General features: G+C 46.8%; 1 pseudogene; it reads left to right on the forward strand.

Annotated features, from left to right (window-relative positions):
- The first annotated feature begins 15,460 nt into the window (after window positions 1-15,460).
- LOC134961864 (5S ribosomal RNA) lies at window positions 15,461-15,579 on the forward strand (annotated as a pseudogene).
- Window positions 15,580-16,023: the final 444 nt, after the last annotated feature.

A 16,023-nucleotide genomic window follows, 5' to 3' on the forward strand; every position in this document is an offset into this window, starting at 1 on the left:
GAGCTGGGGGCTGCCGCGGCGGAGCTGGAGCTAGGATCAGACCGTGAGCGGCAGGGGAACACGGCCACTGCGCATTCCACACGGGGTGCCCGGCGTGCGCCGCATGCGCGGGCCGGGCCCTCTTTTGTTTTGTCTTCCACAGAGGACCAAGGTGAAAGGGATTCGGCAGACTTCGCGGTTGACGATGATTGGAATGAAGACGACGAACAATCCGGGTCGGAGAGGTCGACGGCATCCGGTGAGTTGGTACAGTCTATATCAATTTCCACCGCGAGCTCGAGTTCGCGTAGCTCTTCGTCCTCCTCCTCATCCTCCTCTTTGGCGTCGCAAGCGTCCGACGCTGATAGTACTGCTAGGGCAAGGAAGGAGGCCGAGAAACTTGCCAAAAGGGCAGCAAAGCAGCAGAAGAGGCGTAAGCGGCGCAGGCAAATTAGTGAAGAGGAGCGTAGGGCAAAGAAGAGTCGAGATCTGCCGGGGGTAGTGCGCTGCGAGTACACCGCAGTTATGCGGGGGCTGCGAGACAGCTGCCGCAAAAAGATACGTAGGGGTAACTTTGTAGACTTATTCGGTTTGACTAAGGCCATGAAGAAGGATTACAAAGCGGCGGGCGCTACGAAGGGCATGGGGGCAGAAGCTTTCAGGTCTTTTGATAACTGGCTGGCCGGATTTTGGGTGTTTGCGGCTTGCTATTTGGAGGACAGGCCGGAAGAGCACATGAATATCATCCGGTACCTTCATCTCGTGCACGACATGCAGCGCACATCCTCGGGCTCGGAATGGCGGCGATATGACCAAGAGTTTCGGGAGAAGCAGGACGGGTTACGGGTCATGGACTTTGGGTTCAAAGACGTGGAGGTCTGGCTCAAAGTGACCCGGGCATCCCAGCGGGAGGAAGAGACCCAGAAACAGGGAACGGGGGGGCGCCGCGGGGGGTCGTCAGCGCAGGGAACGGGCGCGGACGGGGGATTTGCCAAGACAGGCGGATTGGCCGTTCGCATGGGCGGGCGGTCTGCCCCTCGGGGGAAATGCTTCGCTTTTAACAGCGGAACATGTTCATTTGGCAAACAGTGTCGTTTTCGCCACTCTTGCCAGCAGTGCGGTGGAACCCACCCAGCCTCCTCTTGTTTCAAAGGGGGACGACAAGGCAATCGGGGGAAACAACCCTACCCTAAGCAGGCCGCGAGCGGGACCGCTCAGCAGAGCACCAACGCCAGTTAAGTTGGAAACTATGGGTAAATGGTTGGGTCTGTATCCTAATAAAAGGGATGCAAAGTTTTTGTTAGACGGTTTTAAGTTCGGTTTTCGCTTGCCTGTTGCAAGCGAAGTGTCCGTGCGTGCGCACAGGAATCTTCAATCCGCCCGAGCCTTGCCGACTGTGTTACGGGAGAAAGTGGATAAGGAGGTCAGGTTGGGCAGGATGGAGGGGCCGTTTAAGTCACCCCCGGTGGATGACTTGGTCATCTCCCCGGTCGGGGTGGTACCAAAGAAGACTCCGGGCGCTTTCCGGCTCATTCAGCATCTTTCTTACCCGCCAGGGGCATCGGTCAACGACGCAATACCGCCGGCTCATTGCTCGGTGGTGTATCAGTCATTTGACGAGGCGCTAGAGATGGTCCGCAGCTACGGGAGCGGGGCCCTCATGGCTAAGATTGATGTTGAGTCAGCCTTTAGATTACTGCCATTGCATCCGGACTCATTTCGTTTTATGGGTTTCCGGATTGGGGCGGAGTATTTCATCGACAAATGTCTGCCGATGGGATGTTCCGTTTCATGCTCGTTTTTCGAGCGCTTTAGCACTTTTCTTCATTGGTGCGTGGAGTCTGCGTCAGGCGGTCACGGGGTTGCGCATTACCTCGATGATTTCCTGTGTGCGGGGCCGGCTACTGGCACAAGATGCGGCGACTTGCTGTTTAGCACACGAGCCCTTTTTTACCACTTCGGTGTCCCGGTAGCCAGGGATAAAACGGAGGGTCCGGCCTCCTGTCTATCATTTTTGGGGATTGAAATTGACAACGTGGCGGGAGAGTGTCGCCTGCCCCAGGACAAAGTGTCAAAGCTCCGCGAAACTATTTGCCGTTTCAACGGCTCGCGTAAAGTCACGCTGCGGCAGGCGCAGTCCTTGCTGGGCATGCTGAACTTTGCTTGTCGGGTGATACCGATGGGCAGGGTTTTCTGCCGGAAGCTCGAAAGGGCAACAGCGGGGTGTGCCAGGCCGCATCATTTCGTTCGATTGTCCTCTGAATTAAAAAGGGATTTGGCCGTCTGGGCTTCATTCCTGGAAGATTTCAACGGGGTGAGCATATGGCAAGCGCCAGCCGTTGACAGCGAGAGTTTGCAGCTTTTTACCGATGCTGCAGGTGCCTCTGGATTCGGTTGTTTTCTGGAGGGATCGTGGTGTGCGGCATCTTGGCCGGCGAATTGGCATAACGAGGGTCTTACAAGGGATCTGGTGCTGCTGGAGCTTTTTCCCATTATGGTAGCGTTGGAAGTTTGGGGCGATCGGTTGGCTAACCGCAGCATAGTGTTCAGGTGCGATAATCTGGGCGTGGTGCATGCGATTAATATCCAAAGGGCGAAATCGCTGGTGGTACTGCGGGTACTTGGACAATTGCTTTTGACATGCTTGCGTAGGAAGCTATGGTTCCGGGCGCAGCACGTGCCCGGGTTGGAAAACGGAATCGCAGACGCGCTGTCGCGTGGACAGTGGGAGAGATTTTGGGATCTGGCACCTGAGGCCGAAGAGCAGGGTTTTCACTGTCCTGGTTATGTTTGGCAGGTGATCGGACCGGACTGGAGGGTCTAGCTTTGCGGTCAATCGCGCCGGCCACGCTCAAGGCGTACGGACAAGCTTGGAGTGAATGGGAGGAGTTTGTCCAGGGGCGTCAGCATCAAGGTAAGAGCAGGCATCGGCTGATGCTTTCTTTTATGTGGCAGCTTTACGTCTCCGGTAGGTCACGAGCAGTGGTATCGCGGTATTTGGCAGGCATTTCGTTTTTCTGCAAGCTGCGAGGCGTCCCTGACGTAACAAAAAGCGAGGTTCTGCGGAAGGCAATGAAGGGGTGGGCGCGAGTTGCGCCGTCACCACCGGATAGGAGGCGGCCCATCGATGCGGCGTTGTTGCCGGCCGTCATCGAGGCGGTAGGGCGAGTCGCGTCGTCCAGGTTTGAGACGCTTTTGTTTAGTTTGGCGTTCTCAATGGCTTTCCATGGGGCCTTTCGAGTTTCTGAGTTGGTAGCGCCTTCCAAGAGAGCAGATTCGCGCATGCTGGTCGGGGACGTGGTAGTGGGTGAGAGGTCCTTGCTGTGCAGGTTGCGACGCTCCAAGACGGAGCAAGTGGGGAGAGGGCGCTGGGTTACAATGGCTCCAGCGCTGGAGGAGAGCGTTTGCCCGGTGGGGCTGGCAATGCAATACGTGGTGGTGCGACCCGTTAAGGAGGGGTCTTGGCTGTTGCATTATGATGGGCTGCCAGTCACGAAATACCAGTTTCAATGGATGCTGAGTCGCTGTTTGGCGGGCTTGGGCCTCCCACCCACTGCTTTTGGTACCCATTCCTTTCGCATAGGCGCAGCGACGTCGGCTGCTGAGGCGGGTTGCTCCAGAACTGAAATACGGGCGGTGGGGCGATGGAAGTCGTCAAGTTATAGACGATATATTCGCCCCGTCACATGAGAGGTCGGTTTGCGCTTGGTGCTTTGTTTAAATTGCAATGTATTATGTTGTTACAGTTCTGTGATTCTATGGTGTTGTGCGTCTGTTGGTGTTACCCCCTTTTTCTTTTATCCTACTCAGGGATTAGCTACTCGCCGTTGCTGGCATGAGTCGGCAGCGGGGGTCTGGAGTTATTTGCGATTTTTTGCCTGACTTGACGGACTGAATTCTAATCTATAATTCGGCTAATTTGATCTAATCAGAGTCCCTCAGCAGGTCTTTACGTTTCACCTCCAGCTGAGTTATTACATGTGTTTCCCATTTTATACCCCCCCCCTGTTTTTATTTCGTTTAATTTTATTTGATCTTCCCCCTTTGTGTCTTTAATTGCACTTCAAAATTGGCAACGAAGCATGGTGCAGTCGGCTAGGCCGTGACTGCTGCAATAGCGAGATCTAAAGTTTTCTTTTTTGGCAGATCCTTCAGTATAAACAATTAATAAGCCTCTTAGTAATCAATTCTACCCCTCTTTTTTCCCTTCAGGATGGTTTGAAGACAATTTGACCATTTGGGTGGTGGGCCACTCTTACATTTACTGGGCGGCCAGTTTTGTGGCCTCGGAAGGGTCTCAGGCATTGCTTGGAGTACAGGGTGTCAGATGGCTTGGCTGGCGAGGTATGATGTGGGGTGAGCTGAGGAGTAGGTTAGTGAGTCAGGCCAGCAAGCATGGAGTCCCTAAGGTTTTGGTTGTCCATCTAGGTGGCAACGACTTGGGGAAGAGGACATCCTTGGATCTGCGGTGGGCCATGATACAGGATCTGGCAAGTGTGACCGCGGCATGGACCAATTGTGTGTTGGTATTTTCAATGATGGTGCCAAGATTGTGTTGGAGGGGTGTGGCGGATGGTCGCCAGATTGATGAGGCCCGGAAAAAGGTGAACGGAGCGGTGGCAAAGTGGGTGCTGTCCCACGGTGGGAGGGTGGTTCGCCACCCGAGGATACGGTTCAGAGACAGCCACCTTTTCCGGCGCGATGGAGTACATCTATCCAATGAGGGGATGATGTTTTTTCTGGAGGATCTAGGTTTCGCTTTGCAGGAGTTAGGGTAGGTTTATGGTGGCGGTGCGAAAGACTGTGGGGATGAGTCTTTCGCTGTTGGCGGAAAAGAACGGCAGTTTCGTATTGTAGGGAAAACTGTAGTGTTTTACAGTTTGTTGTGGTTTAGGTGCACTCACCTCCATCGACTTATGGCCGCTTGACCACCCGTCCGGGAAGGCAGCGGCAGGGCACCCAGGAGCGGTGGGTAGTCACTGTGGGGGTTGAGTTGTCACCTATTACCGGTTTATGGTAAGTTTTAGTAAATTTATAGGGTTAAGTTAGTTAAGGTTAATTTAGATTAATTGAGCCGTTCTTTTGGGCCGCCACCATATGCCAGCTGGAGCGGCATATTAAATTAATCTCTTTATTACAGGTTTCCTAATGGTTAGGGACAAATAAATAGCTAGCAATTTTCTGCCAAAATTCAAGTCTCAGTGTCGTTATTTCTGGTTATTGGTTATGAATGCTTTACTTTCAAAGAAAGGGGTCCACCAAATATCACTAAGATGTTTAGGAGAGAGTATTGACTGCATAGGAGAGAAAAGAGTTAAACATCTGGGGAGGGGTGGACCTAGCTGTGAGGAAAGTACAGCCTTCTTTAGGGGGAGGGCTTGATATATATAGGGAAGGTGAAGCCATTTTAAGTCTCTTGGTGATTTGGTTTCCCACCCTCCCGCCCTGGTAGTTGGAAGTTTTGGCACGTGGTGCTTTGGCTCTAAGTTGTTGGCTGTTTTCATTGGCTATTTATTGGCGGAAAAGAACGGCAGTTTCGTATTGTAGGGAAAACTGTAGTGTTTTACAGTTTGTTGTGGTTTAGGTGCACTCACCTCCATCGACTTATGGCCGCTTGACCACCCGTCCGGGAAGGCAGCGGCAGGGCACCCAGGAGCGGTGGGTAGTCACTGTGGGGGTTGAGTTGTCACCTATTACCGGTTTATGGTAAGTTTTAGTAAATTTATAGGGTTAAGTTAGTTAAGGTTAATTTAGATTAATTGAGCCGTTCTTTTGGGCCGCCACCATATGCCAGCTGGAGCGGCATATTAAATTAATCTCTTTATTACAGGTTTCCTAATGGTTAGGGACAAATAAATAGCTAGCAATTTTCTGCCAAAATTCAAGTCTCAGTGTCGTTATTTCTGGTTATTGGTTATGAATGCTTTACTTTCAAAGAAAGGGGTCCACCAAATATCACTAAGATGTTTATCATCTTTATCATCTAGATTAATTGTGTTACTTTTATAAACATCTTGGCTTGGTTCTTAAAAATTTGCTACAACATTTGTAATACTATTTTTAGCATCACACACTATGAGCATTCTCCCGCCGTGACCATGCTTCCTATTTCTGTACAGCTCCTCATGAATCCCTATGTGCGATTTATGAGTATAGTTTACCAGTCATGCTTTGGAAAATGAGCGCACTCTTTCCTTTACTTGCAGTGAGGGGAAAATAGCTGCTTAGCTGGAAACCTGGAATATAGCAAGTAGGAAAAATTGAGCATGTTTTGCATAAATAATGATGAGACTTCATTTAAAAAAAAAATGCTGTTTTAAACACACAAACATTTAGGACAGTGAAGGTATGAACTCTTCGCAAGCTGTATTTTGTTTACAGTTTTCTGTGTTATATTTTTCTTTATCTCTGTAGGTGTAAGGCTTTCATTGGAGTTTATCATAAGTAGTGATGAGCGGGTTCAGATCTTCGGGATCCGAACCCGCCCGAACTTCACCTATTTTTTCACGGGTCCGTGCAACTCGGAACCTCCCGCCTTGCTCGGTTAACCCGAGCGCGCCTGAACGTCATCATCCCGCGGTCGGATTCTCGCGAGATTCGTATTCTATATAAGGAGCCGCGCGTTGCCACCATTTTTCACTCGTGCATTGGAGATGATCGTAAGAGGACGTGGCTGGCGTTCTCTCAGTTTCTATGTTCAGTGAGCTGCAAATATCTGTGCTCAGTGTGCTGCAAATATCTGTGCTCAGTGTGCTGCAAGTGCAAATATCTACGTTCTCTGCCTGAAAAACGCTCCATATCTGTGCTCAGTGTGCTGCAAATATCTGTGCTCAGTGTGCTAATTGCTTTATTGTGGGGACTGGGGACCAGCAGTATTATATAGTAGGAGGACAGTGCAGAGTTTTGCTGACCAGTGACCACCAGTATTATACGTTCTCTGCCTGAAAAACGCTCCATATCTGTGCTGCATTGTAGTATACAGTAGGAGGACAGTGCATAATTTTGCTGACCACCAGTATAACTATATATATAGCAGTACGGTACAGTAGTCCACTGCTCTACCTACCTATGTGTCATCAAGTATACTATCCATCCATACCTGTGGTGCATTTCAGTTTTGCACAGTTTGCTGACCACCAGTATATAATATATAGCAGTACGGTACAGTAGGCCACTGCTCTACCCACCTCTGTGTCGTCAAGTATACTATCCATCCATACCTGTGGTGCATTTCAGTTTTGCACAGTTTGCTGACCACCAGTATATAATATATAGAAGTACGGTACAGTAGGCCACTGCTCTACCTACCTCTGTGTTGTCAAGTATACTATCCATCCATACCTGTGGTGCATTTCAGTTTTGCACATTTTGCTGACCACCAGTATATAATATATAGCAGTACGGTACAGTAGGCCACTGCTCTACCTACCTCTGTGTCGTCAAGTATACTATACATCCATACCTGTGGTGCATTTCAGTTTTGCACAGTTTGCTGACCACCAGTATATAATATATAGCAGTACGGTACAGAAGGCCACTGCTCTACCTACCTCTGTGTCGTCAAGTATACTATCCATCCATACCTGTGGTGCTTTTCAGTTTTGCACAGTTTGCTGACCACCAGTATATAATATATAGCAGTACGGTACAGTAGGCCACTGCTCTACCTACCTCTGTGTCGTCAAGTATACTATCCATCCATACCTGTGGTGCTTTTCAGTTTTGCACAGTTTGCTGACCACCAGTATATAAAATATAGCAGTACGGTACAGTAGGCCACTGCTCTACCTACCTCTGTGTCGTCAAGTATACTATCCATCCATACCTGTGGTGCATTTCAGTTTTGCACAGTTTGCTGACCACCAGTATATAATATATAGCAGTACGGTACAGTAGGCCACTGCTCTACCTACCTCTGTGTCCTCAAGTATACTATCCATCCATACCTGTGGTGCATTTCAGTTTTGCACAGTTTGCTGGTTTCCGGAGCCGTTTTCCTTAAGGTGCCATATCCATCTGGCCCCTTCCAGACCTTGCTTCCTGTGGCTGTATTCCTCATTGGGGATTTATCTATATGCTTTTATTTTATCTACTTGATGTAAGTGCACTGTTTAAAAATAAACCCTTGTTTTAAAAAAAAAGGATAATTGCACTATTGCACTTTCTTCTGCTCTTTATAAAATCCAGCTGGATTTGATTGATATCAGCGTTGGACATTGTTAGGACTGTTATCATCCAGTCCTTTGTTGCTGTACTGCCAAAGAGGATTCATTTTACATGCTACTGACCTCATCTGTTTGGTGTAAGTGCAATATTAAAATAAATTCAGGCCTTTTAAACAAAGATAATTGCACTATTGCACTTTCTTTTTGTCTTATAATTTTATGAGAATTAGGTCCATCTGCCTTTAATCAACGTTGGATCTTTATTCATCTCCTGAATTACCAGTGTACGTGACCAATCGATTTTATGTATCCACTGGGTGTGTGTTTGTAAACTTGGCTTTTATGGGAGCGCTTTTAGTTTGTATCTCTCCTTTTTCCTCTTACATTTTGCTGACCACCAGTATATAATATATAGCAGTACGGTACAGTAGGCCACTGCTCTACCTACCTCTGTGTCGTCAAGTATACTATCCATCCATACCTGTGGTGCATTTCAGTTTTGCACAGTTTGCTGACCACCAGTATATAATATATAGCAGTACGGTACAGAAGGCCACTGCTCTACCTACCTCTGTGTCGTCAAGTATACTATCCATCCATACCTGTGGTGCATTTCAGTTTTGCACAGTTTGCTGACCACCAGTATATAATATATAGCAGTACGGTACAGTAGGCCACTGCCTGGTCAAAATACAAAAAAAATCACCTCTTCGGTGTGGAATTATTTCAACAGAAATGCGGACAACTGGTGTCAAGCCGTGTGTTGCCTTTGTCAAGCTGTAATAAGTAGGGGTAAGGACGTTAACCACCTAGGATCATCCTCCCTTATACATCACCTGGACCGCATTCATCAGAAGTCAGTGACAAGTTCAAAAACTTTGGATGACAGCGGAAGCAGTCCACTGACCACTAAATCCCTTCCTCTTGTAACCAAGCTCCTGCAAACAACACCACCAACTCCCTCAGTGTCAATTTCCTCCTTAGACAGGAAAGCCAATAGTCCTGCAGGCCATGTCACTGTCAAGTCTGACGAGTCCTCTCCTGCCTGGGATTCCTACGATGCATCCATGAGTGTAACGCCTACTGTTGCTGGCGCTGCTATTGTTGCTGCTGGGAGTCGATCGTCATCCCAGAGGGGAAGTCGGAAGACCACTTGTACTACTTCCAGTAAGCAATTGACTGTCCAACAGTCCTTTGCGAGGAAGATGAAATATCACAGCAGTCATCCTGCTGCAAAGCGGATAACTCAGGCCTTGGCAGCCTGGGTGGTGAGAAACGTGTTCCCGTTATCCTCCGTTAATTCACAGGGAACTAGAGACTTGATTGAGGTACTGTGTCCCCGGTACCAAATACCATCCTGGTTCCATTTCTCTAGGCAGGCGTTACCGAAAATGTACACAGACGTCAGAAAAAGAGTCACCAGTGTCCTAAAAAATGCAGTTGTACCCAATGTCCACTTAACCACGGACATGTGGACAAGTGGAGCAGGGCAGACTCAGGACTATATGACTGTGACAGCCCACTGGGTAGATGTATTGCCTCCCGCAGCAAGAACAGCAGCGGCGGCACCAGTAGCAGCATCTTGCAAACGCCAACTCGTTCCTAGGCAGGCTATGCTTTGTATCACCGCTTTCCATAGGAGGCACACAGCAGACAACCTCTTACGGAAACTGAGAAACATCATCGCAGAATGGCTTACCCCAAATGGACTCTCCTGGGAATTTGTGACATCGGACAATGCCACCAATATTGTGCGTGCATTACATCTGGGCAAATTCCAGCACGTCCCATGTTTTGCACATACATTGAATTTGGTGGTGCAGAATTATTTAAAAAATGACACGGGCGTGCAAGAGATGCTGTCGGTGGCCCAAAGAATTGCGGGCCACTTTCGGCATTCATCCACCGCGTGCCGAAGACTGGAGCACCAGCAAACAGTCCTGAACCTGCCCTGCCATCATCTGAAGCAAGAGGTGGTAACGAGGTGGAATTCAACCCTCTATATGCTTCAGAGGATGGAGGAGCAGCAAAAGGCCATTCAAGCCTATACATCTGCCTACGATATAGGCAAAGGAGGGGGAATGCACCTGACTCAAGCGCAGTGGAGAATGATTTCAACGTTGTGCAAGGTTCTGCAACCCTTTGAACTTGCCACACGTGAAGTCAGTTCAGACACTGCCAGCCTGAGTCAGGTCATTCCCCTCATCAGGCTTTTGCAGAAGAAGCTGGAGACATTGAAGGAGGAGCTAAAACAGAGCGATTCTGCTAGGCATGTGGGACTTGTGGATGGAGCCCTTAATTCGCTTAACCAGGATTCACGGGTGGTCAATCTGTGAAATCAGAGCACTACATTTTGGCCACCGTGCTCGATCCTAGATTTAAAACCTACGTTGTATCTCTATTTCCGGCAGACACAAGTCTGCAGAGGTTCAAAGACCTGCTGGTGAGAAAATTGTCAAGTCAAGCGGAAAGTGACCCGTCAACAGCTCCTCCTTCACATTCTCCCGCAACTGGGGGTGTGAGGAAAAGGCTAAGAATTCCAAGCCCACCTGCTGGCGGTGATGCAGGGCAGTCTGGAGCGAGTGCTGACATCTGGTCCGGACTGAAGGACCTGCCAACGATTACTGACATGTCGTCTACTGTCACTGCATATGATTCTCTCACCATTGAAAGAATGGTGGAGGATTATATGAGTGACCGCATCCAAGTAGGCACGTCAGACAGTCCGTACGTATACTGGCAGGAAAAAGAGGCAATTTGGAGGCCCTTGCACAAACTGGCTTTATTTTACCTAAGTTGCCCCCCCTCCAGTGTGTACTCCGAAAGAGTGTTTAGTGCAGCCGCTCACCTTGTCAGCAATCGGCGTACAAGGTTACTTCCAGAAAATGTGGAGAAGATGATGTTAATCAAAATTAATTATAATCAATTCCTCCGTGGAGACATTCACCAGCAATTGCCTCCTGAAAGTACACAGGGACCTGAGATGGTGGATTTCAGTGGGGACGAATTAATAATCTGTGAGGAGGGGGATGTACACAGTGAAAGGGGTGAGGAATCAGAGGAAGAGGAGGAGGTGGACATCTTGCCTCTGTAGAGCCAGTTTGTGTAAGGAGAGATTGATTGCTTCTTTTTTTGGTGGGGGCCCAAACCAACCAGTCATTTCAGTCACAGTCATGTGGCAGACCCTGTCACTGAAATGATGGGTTTGTTTAAGTGTGCATGTCCTGTTTATACAACATAAGGGTGGGTGGGAGAGCCCAATGACAATTCCATCTTGCATCTCTTTCATTTTTCTTTGCATCATGTGCTGTTTGGGGACTATTTTTTTGAAGTGCCATCCTGTCTGACACTGCAGTGCCACTCCGAGATGGGCCAGGTGTTTGTGTCGGCCACTTGGGTCACTTAACCTAGTCACACATCTACCTCATTGCACCTCTTTTTTTCTTTGTATCATGTGCTGTTTGGGGACTATTTTTTAAATCTGCCATCCTGTCTGACACTGCAGTGCCACTCCTAGATGGGCCAGGCAGAGCCGGATTAAGGGGGGTGCCCCGGGGGTCAGTACCCTGGGCCCCCCTGTTTTAAGGGGCCCCCCGGCCGAAGCTCTGCACCGATCTACAGGTTGCCGGGGCAGGAGGGATCCACTGGTGTCTTCTCTTCTCCCCCTGCTGCAGCGCGGCTCCCATTGCCTGTGACCGCGGGAGGTGAGCAGCGGGGGGGGGGGGTAACTGTGGGGGCTGGTGGAACTGTGGGGGCTGGTGGTCCACTGGGGGGCCCTGCTGTCTTTGGTGCCCCGGGCCGCCCCGAGGGCTTAATCTGGCGCTGGGGCCAGGTGTTTGTGTCGGCCACTTTTGTCGCTGAGCTTAGCCATGCAGAGACCTTGGTGCACCTCTTTTTTTCTTTGCATCATGTGCTGTTTGGGGACTATTTTTTAAATCTGCCATCCTGTCTGACACTGCAGTGCCACTCCTAGATGGGCCATGTGTTTGTGTCGGCCACTTGGGTTGCTTAGCTTTGTCACACAGCTACCTCATTGCGCCTCTTTTTTTCTTTGCATCATGTGCTGTTTGGGGACTATTATTTTTAAGTGCCATCCTGTCTGACACTGCAGTGCCACTCCTAGATGGGCCAGGTGTTTGTGTCGGCCACTTGGGTCGCTTAGCTTAGTCACACAGCGACCTTGGTGCACCTCTTTTTTTCATTGCATCATGTGCTGTTTGGGGACTATTTTTTGAAGTGCCATCCTGTCTGACACTGCAGTGCCACTCCTAGATGGGTCAGGTGTTTGTGTCGGCCACTTGGGTTGCTTAGCTTAGTCACACAGCTACCTCATTGCGCCTCTTTTTTTCTTTGCATCATGTGCTGTTTGGGGACTATTTTTTTGAAGTGCCATCCTGTCTGACACTGCAGTGCCACTCCTAGATGGGCCAGGTGTTTGTGTCGGCCACTTGGGTTGCTTAGCTTAGTCATCCAGCGACCTTGGTGCAAATTTTAGGACTAAAAATAATATTGTGAGGTGTGAGGTGTTCAGAATAGACTGGAAATGAGTGGAAATTATGGTTATTGAGGTTAATAATACTATGGGATCAAAATGACCCCCAAATTCTATGATTTAAGCTATTTTTGAGGGTTTTTTTGTAAAAAAACACCCGAATCCAAAACACACCTGAATCCGACAAAAAAATTTCAGGGAGGTTTTGCCAAAATGAGTCCGAATCCAAAACACGGCCGCAGAACCGAATCCAAAAAAAGAGGCGCAATGAGGTAGCTGTGTGACTAAGCTAAGCAACCCAAGTGGTCCAAATCACTGGAAGAAAATGACAAAATCACTGGAATTAAATGACAGTAATGTCGGGAATTATATCAAATGGCAGTACCACTGGACATATACGGAAGTGTCGGACAGGATGGCACTTAAAAAAATAGTCCCCAAACAGCACATGATACAAAGAAAAGAGAAAAAAAGGTGCACTGTGGTCGCTGGACGGCTAAGCTAAGCGACACAAACACCTCAATATCACAGGAATTATTCGTTCTTCTAATCAATGGTATTATTGGTCCAAATTACTGGAAGAAAATGACAAAATCACAGGAATTATTCGTTCTAATCAATGGTATTATTGGTCCAAATCACTGGAAGAAAATTATAAAATCACAGGAATTATTCGTTCTAATCAATGGTATTATTGGTCCAAATCACTGGAAGAAAATAACAAAATCACTGGAATCATTTGGCAAGATCACTGTAATTAATAATTAATTATAAATCGCTGATATTAATTGGTAAAATCTCGCTATCGCCTGCCTAGTGAAATGGAATCTAGATGGGATTTTGTACCAGGGAAACAATAACTTCATCAAATTTCTAAATCCCAATGCACTAATGGCGGAAAACGGGCGCATGTCTAACAGCGCACTGATTATACTGAGAACTGATTATACTGATCAATCACTGATTATACTGAGCACTGATTTTACTGAGCACTGATGATACTACGGAGAACTGATACTAAGCAGCGAGAACAGCACTGGACTATTGTACTGTAGTATACTGGTCACCACAATGCTGCACTGTACTACTATATACTGCTCACAACAATGCAGCACAGATATGGATACTTGCAGTGACACGGAGCTGCAAGATACAGCAATGGCCTACTGTACTGTACAACTATATACTGTTGGTCACCAAAATGCTGCACTGTACTACTATATACTGCTCACAACAATGCAGCACAGATATGGATACTTGCAGTGACACGGAGCTGCAAGATGCAGCAATGTTTATATATAAAAAGAGAAGGTCGCACAAGTCATCTATTTCTTTGAACCAACCCCCTTAAATATATACCATTTTGTTCATATGAATTATCTTCACTGGGGGGTGCTACCACAGGCAAGATAGAGTAACATGTATACAAAAAAGAGAAAGACGAGATTGCCTGATAGTGGTGCACACTAATAATAATAAAATTTAACTTTTAATTCGTATTATTAAAAACCATTGCGAAATATAGGATAAAATATAAAGGTGAGAAAGAAAGAAAAGTGTTCTAAAATATATGACTTCCTGCACACAGGGCGCCCGCAAACTGTAAGTTTTATATGCCTTTATGCTATGCAGATATCTGTATACTTTATTGTGTTTATTAATAAACGTTATATAGTTTCTAGCAGTGATTCATGTCTTGTTGTGTACTCATTATTAAATGTTATACAATTACCAGCAATCCATGTCTTGTTCTTTATTCCTTATTCTCGATGTAACCAATGAGAGTCATGTATGACAAAATATGCTGACATACAGTCTATATATAAGAAAATCACTCTAGAGGTTTTTAATAAATCAGTGTGGCCACAAAGATCCCTGGGTGATCACTCTCTTTAATTGTACCACATGAATGTCCAAATAGACACAGTGACCCAATGTTATATGTACTTCCTAAAAAGATTATAATTCAATACTATCAGATATGCTAATTGATATAGAGATACATTTCTTTACAGCAAGGTAATTATAGGTGATTTTATTAATTTATATATATACACAGTGTATATGTGACTCCTTAAAGTTCATTTATCCCAGTGGGCGAAACAGTCCTCACTTGGCTGTGTTCTGAGGGTCTAATAGATACAGCAATGGCCTACTGTATTGTACAACTATATACTGTTGGTCACCAAAATACTGCACTGTACTACTATATATACTGCTCACAACAATGCAGCACAGATATGGATACTTGAAGTGACACGGAGCTGCAAGATACAGCAATGGCCTACTGTACTGTACAGCTATATACTGGTGGTCACCACAATGCTGCACTGTACTACTATATATATATATACTTCTCACAACAATGCAGCACAGATATGGATACTTGAAGTGACATGGAGCTGCAAGATACAGCAATGGCCTACTGTACTGTACAACTATATACTGTTTGTCACCAAAATGCTGCACTGTTCTACTATATATATATATATACTGGTCACACAACAATTTATGCACATTATATATACAAGGTGTGATATTTATCAGGCATCTTGTGATGTGGACACTGTGTTTTACTAATCCACCACCTTTCATTTATGCAGACTTTCATCAGTGAGTCAGTGGCTCTTGCTCTGTGAAGCCTGGGCACCATAGGCATTTGGCCACTGTCAGCAGATCCGCTCTGCACTATTTTCCATCTGGAGGGTGCAAGCTCAACTCCATCTTTATAATCCCATTATTCTTTCCTAATCAATCTCCTCTACCCTAGCTGTTGTTAGGTGAACTCTCATCAGTGATCCTGGAGTCACATATTCTGGACAATATCTACTATCATACCACACTGTAAACGTCCAATACCATCTGATCTTGGAAGCTAAGCAGTGTTGGTCTTGGTTAGTACCTGGATGGGAGACCCCCTAGGAATACCAAGTGTTGTAGAAATTGAGGAAACACAATACTCTTTGCCTAACACTAAAATCAGAATTACCACTTTTTCTTCCTTCATACTGTAATCTATTGGATACAAGAGGTTGGAATTGTCCCTCAACCACTGGTTCACAGAGTGCCTTTGGCTCCTTATTTAGCCAATCATCCTATTTTACCTTGCAGAAAGTTACTTATTCCCTGGCATATATTCAGTTTAAAAAAAAGTGAACAAGGGTTCTGAGAGCCAGTAGGTTAACCTTCAGTGAGGTCATTATTATTGATCCATTTAGGGTCCGCTTGAAACAGTTGAATGATAACAGTTATATATTTCTGAATGTCCAGGTGTTTGGGGTGATTATATGGCAATTACCAATTTCACACTGAAGGATCAACAGTATACTATGAACTATTGAGCAACTGTTTTTAACACGGCCCATTTTGGATATATCAGTATTAAAT

This window comes from Pseudophryne corroboree, chromosome 1 (genome assembly GCF_028390025.1).
Source record: "Pseudophryne corroboree isolate aPseCor3 chromosome 1, aPseCor3.hap2, whole genome shotgun sequence".
Taxonomy (NCBI): Eukaryota; Metazoa; Chordata; class Amphibia; order Anura; family Myobatrachidae; genus Pseudophryne; species Pseudophryne corroboree.